Source organism: Pinus tabuliformis, chromosome 9, assembly GCF_031772625.1.
Source record: "Pinus tabuliformis cultivar Carrire ecotype Pingquan chromosome 9, CPIR1, whole genome shotgun sequence".
NCBI classification, from domain to species: Eukaryota; Viridiplantae; Streptophyta; class Pinopsida; order Pinales; family Pinaceae; genus Pinus; species Pinus tabuliformis.
This window is the reverse complement of record NC_142307.1, coordinates 1,864,063,358-1,864,070,436: the sequence shown is the minus strand read 5'-3', so window position 1 is coordinate 1,864,070,436 and position 7,079 is coordinate 1,864,063,358. Positions and strand designations below refer to the sequence as shown.

The 7,079-nt window shown below is 40.3% G+C and overlaps 1 pseudogene; it reads right to left on the bottom strand.

Annotated features, from left to right (window-relative positions):
• Positions 1 to 259: 259 nt before the first annotated feature.
• LOC149156326 (heat shock cognate 70 kDa protein pseudogene) lies at positions 260 to 933 on the bottom strand (annotated as a pseudogene).
• Between the last annotated feature and the right edge of the window lie 6,146 nt (positions 934 to 7,079).

Here is a 7,079-nt window from a genome sequence, read left to right as displayed (position 1 = left end):
TTTCGGTTAGAGAGATCCATGCCTTTGGTATTGATAAGAACAATCAAGAACTTGAGAGATCCTTGGTATTGATAATAACAGTCGAGAACTTCTACATAAAGGCCTTTGATCAGAATTCAGATGTTCACGATACTGCTTAAATCCACTTAAACAAATTGTTAATAAACATTTTAAATGATATTAATGTGTAAGACAATTAAATATCGGAGTCGATGGAAAAGAGTATTTAATATTACAAAACAAACGGGTTTCATCTGGGTTAATATTCTTCCAGAGTTCCTTGCAATAAGGACTGCACTCTGGGAATCATAGTAGACCTACCAACAAGAATCACATCATGGATCGAGCTCTTGTCCATCTTGGCGCCCCTCAGGCATTTTTCAACCGTCTCCATGCACTTCTTGAACAAATCTATCCTAACATCTTCGAACATGGCCCGAGTAATGGTGGAATGAAAGTCGATACCATCAAAGAGAGAATCAATCTCAATGGTGGTCTGGTCAGTTGTTGAAAGAACTATCTTCGCCCTTGCACACGATTTTCTCAGCCTCACCAAGGCTCTGGCATTACTGCTGATGTCCTTTCTATAGTTTGTCTGAATTTCTCGAACAAAGTGATTAACCAATCTGTTATCAAAATCTTCGCCGCCCAAATTGTTATTGCCAGCGGTGGCCTTCAATTGTCAAAATAGAAAATAGAAACATTAAAGGTACCTCCACCCAAGTCAAAACTCAGAACATTGATCTCACCAACGCTTTTAGCTTTCTGGTCCAATCCATATGCAACAGTAGCAGCAGTGGTCTCGTTGATAATTCCTACAACATTCAATCCAGCAATGACACCAGCATCCTTGGTTGCCTTCCTCTGAGAATCGTTGAAACATGCAGGAACGGCTATGACAACCTTCCTCACCGTAGTCACAGCTCTTTCCATTTCACTTCAAGTCCAGAGACTAGACGCTCATACCTAATTTTTCACTAGGCCTGCGGCCAACATGTCCTCTGTATTGGCATCTTCGTCTGGGAAAGCCAAAGCCAAAGCCAACCCATAGTAAAACAGAGGTGTAAGAAAACCATGTGTGGTTTTTGCACAAGCAGTGCGTAAAGAAAATGGTGAAGCGATTTTTGTAAGCCTGTGTAATCTTTATTTACAGCAGTAAACTTATGTAAATTTTTAAATTACAGCAGTAAAGTTTTTGTTACAACAGTGAATGGAAAAAGGGATTTACAGCAGTAAACCCAGTTCAGTAAATTCTTAGAAATGTTTTTTTTATGGTGGTGAATTACTCTGTCTCTCAGTGAATTTTTTTTGAGTCTCTCTGTGCACAAAAGATCCTGGAGCAAAAGAAACAGAGCATTGCCTCTGTGTGTTTGAATATTTGGTTTTTGGTATTTTCCCCATCAAAAAAAAGCCCAACAGTGGTATCAGAGCAGGCTTAGGCTCTTTGAAGGAGACAAAGAAGCTGAAGGGAGAAGGTTGTTGCTGCAGCAAAACTTCTCAGGCAGACAGAAAACTCAGACAACAAAGGATTCAGGTATTCTTCATAGCTATCTTGTTTGTTATTGAAGAGACAGTCAGTGTTTTAAATACACAGTCAAGGAATGGCCAGCACAAGCACTGGTATGGGTTTGTTTAACACCCAGCTCCCACAGTTTAATGGGAAGAACTATGACTACTGGTCAATAACTATGACAGCCCTGCTTGCTTCCCAAGATTTATGGGAAATAGTTGAAGAAGGTTTTGAAGAACCAGCAGATGAAACTGAGTTCAATGCATTAACTCAGGGAGAGAAGGATCTGCTGAAGAACAATAGGAAGAAGGACTCAAAAGCCCGTGTGTTGTTGTATCTAGCAGTAGACCAGAGTATGTTTCCAAGGTTAGCAGCAGCTAAGACAGCCAATGAAGCATGGCAAACCCTTAAGACAGCCTATCAAGGCATGGAGAGAGTGAAGACAGCAAAACTACAATTGCTGAGAAAGGATTTTGAGAACTTGAACATGAAGGAGTCAGATAACATTGACTCATTCTTCACTCATGTGATTGGTGTAATCACACAAATGAGAACTCATGGAGAAACCATTGAAGACAGAAGAATTGTGGAGAAAATATTGAGGGTCTTACCCTCAAGGTTTGATGCCATAGTCACCACCATCGAAGAGACAAAGGATCTCTCAAGCTATTCAGTTGATGAGCTACATGCATCACTAATAACACATGAGCAGAGGTTGAGTAGGAATGAAAACTCATCTCTTGAGCAAGCCTTCAAGACCCAGATGTCCTTTGGAAGAGGCAGAGGTCAAGGCAGAGGAAACAAAAGAGGAAGAGGCAGAAGCCAGAATAGAGGCGAAAGGAACAACTCATCAAATGCACAAGGAAGAGGCAACAATCCAAATCAGAACCAAGGCCAAGGCAGCAGCCAACAAGGAGGACAACATCATGCTCAAGGACAAAGGTATGATAAATCTAATGTTCAATGCTATTATTGCAAAAAGTATGGACATTATGTTAGTGATTGTAGAAAGAAACAACATGATATGAACAACAGACAAAATGCAAATGTTACAAGAGAAAACAGCAGTCAAGAAAATGTCCTGTTAGCTTGTAACATGGCTGAAACACATAGTGAGGACATATGGTTTTTAGACTCAGGTTGCAGCAACCATATGACCGGAAACATAGCCTTCTTTTCTGCCCTAGATAAAAATGTGAAATCAGAAGTCACACTAGGAACTGATAGTAAAGTGTCTGTTATGGGAAAAGGAGAAATAAAAATACTTTCAAAGCAAGGAGAAAGGAAAACCATAGCAGATGTATACTATGTCCCCGGAATGAGATGTAATCTCTTGAGTATTGGACAGCTTGTCCATAAGGGCTACAATGTTTTCTTTAAAAATGATGTGTGCACCATCATGGACATACCACCCAGCAAAAGATGCATTGCTGAAGTAAAGATGACAAGGAACAGGATGTTCCCTCTCAGGATCAGGGCAGATTTGAAAAACAAAGGTGAAATTGCAGCAGTCACCCAAGAGGCTTTCCAAAGCGTGCCAAAGGATGAAAATTGGTTGTGGCACTTGAGATTTGGGCATCTCAATTTTGGAGGTCTAAATTTGTTGAGTAGGAAAGGAATGGTAAGAGGATTACCATTGATAGAGAAACCGGACAGCCTTTGTGAAGGCTGCATTTTGGGAAAACAACACAGAGAAAGTTTTCCATCAGGGAAGAGCATAAGGGCAAAGGCACCCTTAGAGATTATCCACTCAGATTTGTGTGGACCAATGCAAGCTCCATCATTAGCAGGCAGCCTATATTTCTTGACATTCATTGATGATTTTACAAGAAAGACTTGGATATATTTCCTCAAGAACAAAAGTGAAGTCTTTGAGAAATTCCAAAACTTCAAAGCATTTGTTGAAAACCAAAGCGGGCTGCACATTAAAGTTTTGAGAACTGATAGAGGAGGTGAATATATCTCCAAGGAATTCCTAAGATTTTGTAGAGAAAATGGAATACATAAACAATTTACAGCAAGGTACACTCCACAGCAAAATGGAGTTGCTGAAAGGAAGAACAGAACCATCATGGAGATGGCAAGGAGCATGTTGAAGGCAAAGCATTTGCCAAATGAGTATTGGGCTGAAGCTGTACATTGTGCAGTTTATATATTGAACAGGTGTCCTACAAAAGCAGTTATGAACAAAGTGCCAGAAGAGGCATGGAGTGGGAGAAAGCAAGGAGTCACCCACATGAGAGTTTTTGGGTGTGTGGGCTATGCACACATACCAGATCAGCTAAGGAGGAAGTTGGACAACAAAGGGGAGAAATGCATCTTCATTGGATACAGTGATGAATCCAAAGCTTACAGGCTGTACATTCCATCTACCAAGAAGTTCTTTGTCAGCAGGGATGTTCAATTCATTGAAGAAGAAGCTTGGGATGGAAGCATAGAGAAAACAGTGAATGTCAAGAACTGTTTGTCTCATGATGAAGATGAAGAGGAGGTGTCTGAAATGAATCCCCAAACAGCAACGCCAACACAAGGACAGCAAGGTACACCATTGAGGATCAATGAGAGTTCTTCTCCAAGCACACCACAAGGAGGAAATTCAAGTGCATCTTCAAGCACTTGCACACCAAGTGAAAGAGGTAAGAAATTTAGAAATCTAAGTGACATTTATGATGAAGGAATGAATTCCTTATTTGCCTTGTATTGTCATGTTGATGATCCTATTCATTTCGAGGATGCAATCAAAGATAGGAAATGGATAGAAGCTATGGATGAGGAGATTAATGCCATAGAGAGAAACAAGACATGGGATTTGGTTGAGTTACCAAAAGGCAAAGAAGTCATTGGTGTGAAATGGGTCTACAAGACCAAGAGTAATGCTGAAGGCAAGATAGAAAGGCACAAGGCAAGGCTGGTTGTCAAAGGCTACAAGCAGCAGTATGGGAGAGATTATGAGGAGACTTTCGCACCGGTTGCAAGAATGGAAACCGTGAGAGCAGTGCTGTCCATAGCAGCACAAAACAAATGGAAAGTCTACCAAATGGATGTGAAATCAGCATTCCTAAATGGAGTGTTAAAAGAAGAGGTTTATGTGGAACAGCCTCTCGGATATGAGAAGAAAGGTGAAGAGCACAAAGTGTGCAAGTTGAAGAAAGCTCTTTATGGGCTGAAGCAAGCGCCAAGAGCATGGTACAGCAGGATAGATTCATATCTATTGGATAATGAATTTGACAAGTGTGAAGGAGAACCCACAGTCTACATCAAGGAAAAGGATGGTAAGATTTTAATTGTTGTTTTGTATGTTGATGATGTGATTTTCACAGGTAATGATGATCAGCTCATTAAAAATTTTAAATCAGTCATGAAGGATGAATTTGAAATGACTGACATGGGTTTGTTGAGATACTTCTTAGGCATAGAAGTAGATCAAAATGAAAAAGGAATTTTTATATCTCAAGCAAGATATGTAAATCAAATTTTGAGCAGATTTAAGATGGAAGAATGCAAGGCAGCCATCACTCCCACAGTGATGGGATTAAAACTCAGCAGAGAGGACAGCAGCAAGGATTTTGATCCTAGTTTGTATAAAAGTATTGTGGGCAGCCTTATGTATTTAACAGCTACTAGGCCTGATTTAATGTATGCTGTTAGTTTAATTTCTAGGTTCATGGAGAGGCCAAAGGAGGCACATTGGCAGGCAGCAAAGAGAATTTTGAGGTATGTCAAAGGTACCAAAATGTTTGGCATATTATATAGTGTCTCAGAAAGTTCAGATTTAATTGGTTACACTGATAGCGATTGGGCTGGAAGTGTAGATGATCGGAAGAGCACTTCCGGTTATGTTTTTAATATGGGTTCAGGAGCCATTTCATGGGCTTCTAAGAAGCAGTCCATTGTAGCATTGTCTACAGCAGAGGCTGAATATGTGGCAGCTACAGCAGCAGCATGTCAAGCAGTGTGGATGAGAAGAATGTTGAGAAGATTAGGCCAAGAGCAGGCAAAAGCGACAGTGATTTTTTGTGACAATAGCTCAGCTATTGCTTTGTCAAAGAATTCAGTGTTTCATAAGAGAACGAAACACATTGATACAAGGTTTCACTACATCAGAGAATTAGTGAACAATGGAGAAATTGTCCTAGAACATTGCAGGACTCAAGAACAGGTAGCAGACATCTTGACAAAGCCACTTGATCAGAAGAGCTTTGAATTTTTGAGAAAGTGTCTGGGTATGGCTGAATGCCCAGCTGTTGAAATTAAAGGGGAGTGTTGAAATCTAATTTCAACGCAGACCAAGAAAAACCGTGAACCAAGCCAGAAACCGTTCACCGGATTTTCTCGGAGCTATTTGCCGACGAAGGAATAATCCGGGAAGGAGCTCCGAGAAAATATGGAGCTGACGCGTGGTTGACCCCTGACGTAACGCAACGTAAGAATCTCGGAGGTTAACTTTCAGCACTTGTTGGTCTTCCGATATTGTTCTCCACCGTTGGATTTGCTCCCGTGTTCTCCGCTGTTGATCACCTGGAGCTGCATACGAACCCACATCAATTCAATGTTTTGCGTGGAGTAAAAGGTTTATGGTTGACCGCCGTAGGTAAAAGAATTTAATGATTGGTACAAGATTTTGGTGAGGCTCTTTTAATATGAGCATGGGCATGTTATAATATATGTTTTTATATATATTTATATACGGCATGTATTAAATAGGAAATCGTATGTAATAAGTTTAATGTTTTTTGTGTTGACTTTTATTATGTATGGCACACGGGAGGAAAAATGTAAGTGTATTCACAGCAGTGAAAAACGTTGATGGTGCGGTAAAAGAAGAAGAGATTTCCAGAGGATGTATGCACAGCAGTGCATGAATACATTTTGTAATGTTTTTGTGAGGCATAGTAAAACAGAGGTGTAAGAAAACCATGTGTGGTTTTTGCACAAGCAGTGCGTAAAGAAAATGGTGAAGCGATTTTTGTAAGCCTGTGTAATCTTTATTTACAGCAGTAAACTTATGTAAATTTTTAAATTACAGCAGTAAAGTTTTTGTTACAACAGTGAATGGAAAAAGGGATTTACAGCAGTAAACCCAGTTCAGTAAATTCTTAGAAATGTTTTTTTTATGGTGGTGAATTACTCTGTCTCTCAGTGAATTTTTTTTGAGTCTCTCTGTGCACAAAAGATCCTGGAGCAAAAGAAACAGAGCATTGCCTCTGTGTGTTTGAATATTTGGTTTTTGGTATTTTCCCCATCAAAAAAAAGCCCAACACATTCAATCCAGCAATGACACCAGCATCCTTGGTTGCCTTCCTCTGAGAATCGTTGAAACATGCAGGAACGGCTATGACAACCTTCCTCACCGTAGTCACAGCTCTTTCCATTTCACTTCAAGTCCAGAGACTAGACGCTCATACCTAATTTTTCACTAGGCCTGCGGCCAACATGTCCTCTGTATTGGCATCTTCGTCTGGGAAAGCCAAAGCCAAAGCCAACCCATACTCCTCTTCGTCTTCTTCATCTTCTTCTGATGATGCGGGGTCCTCATATTTATACTCATCCTCCAAGGATGAAGAGACCC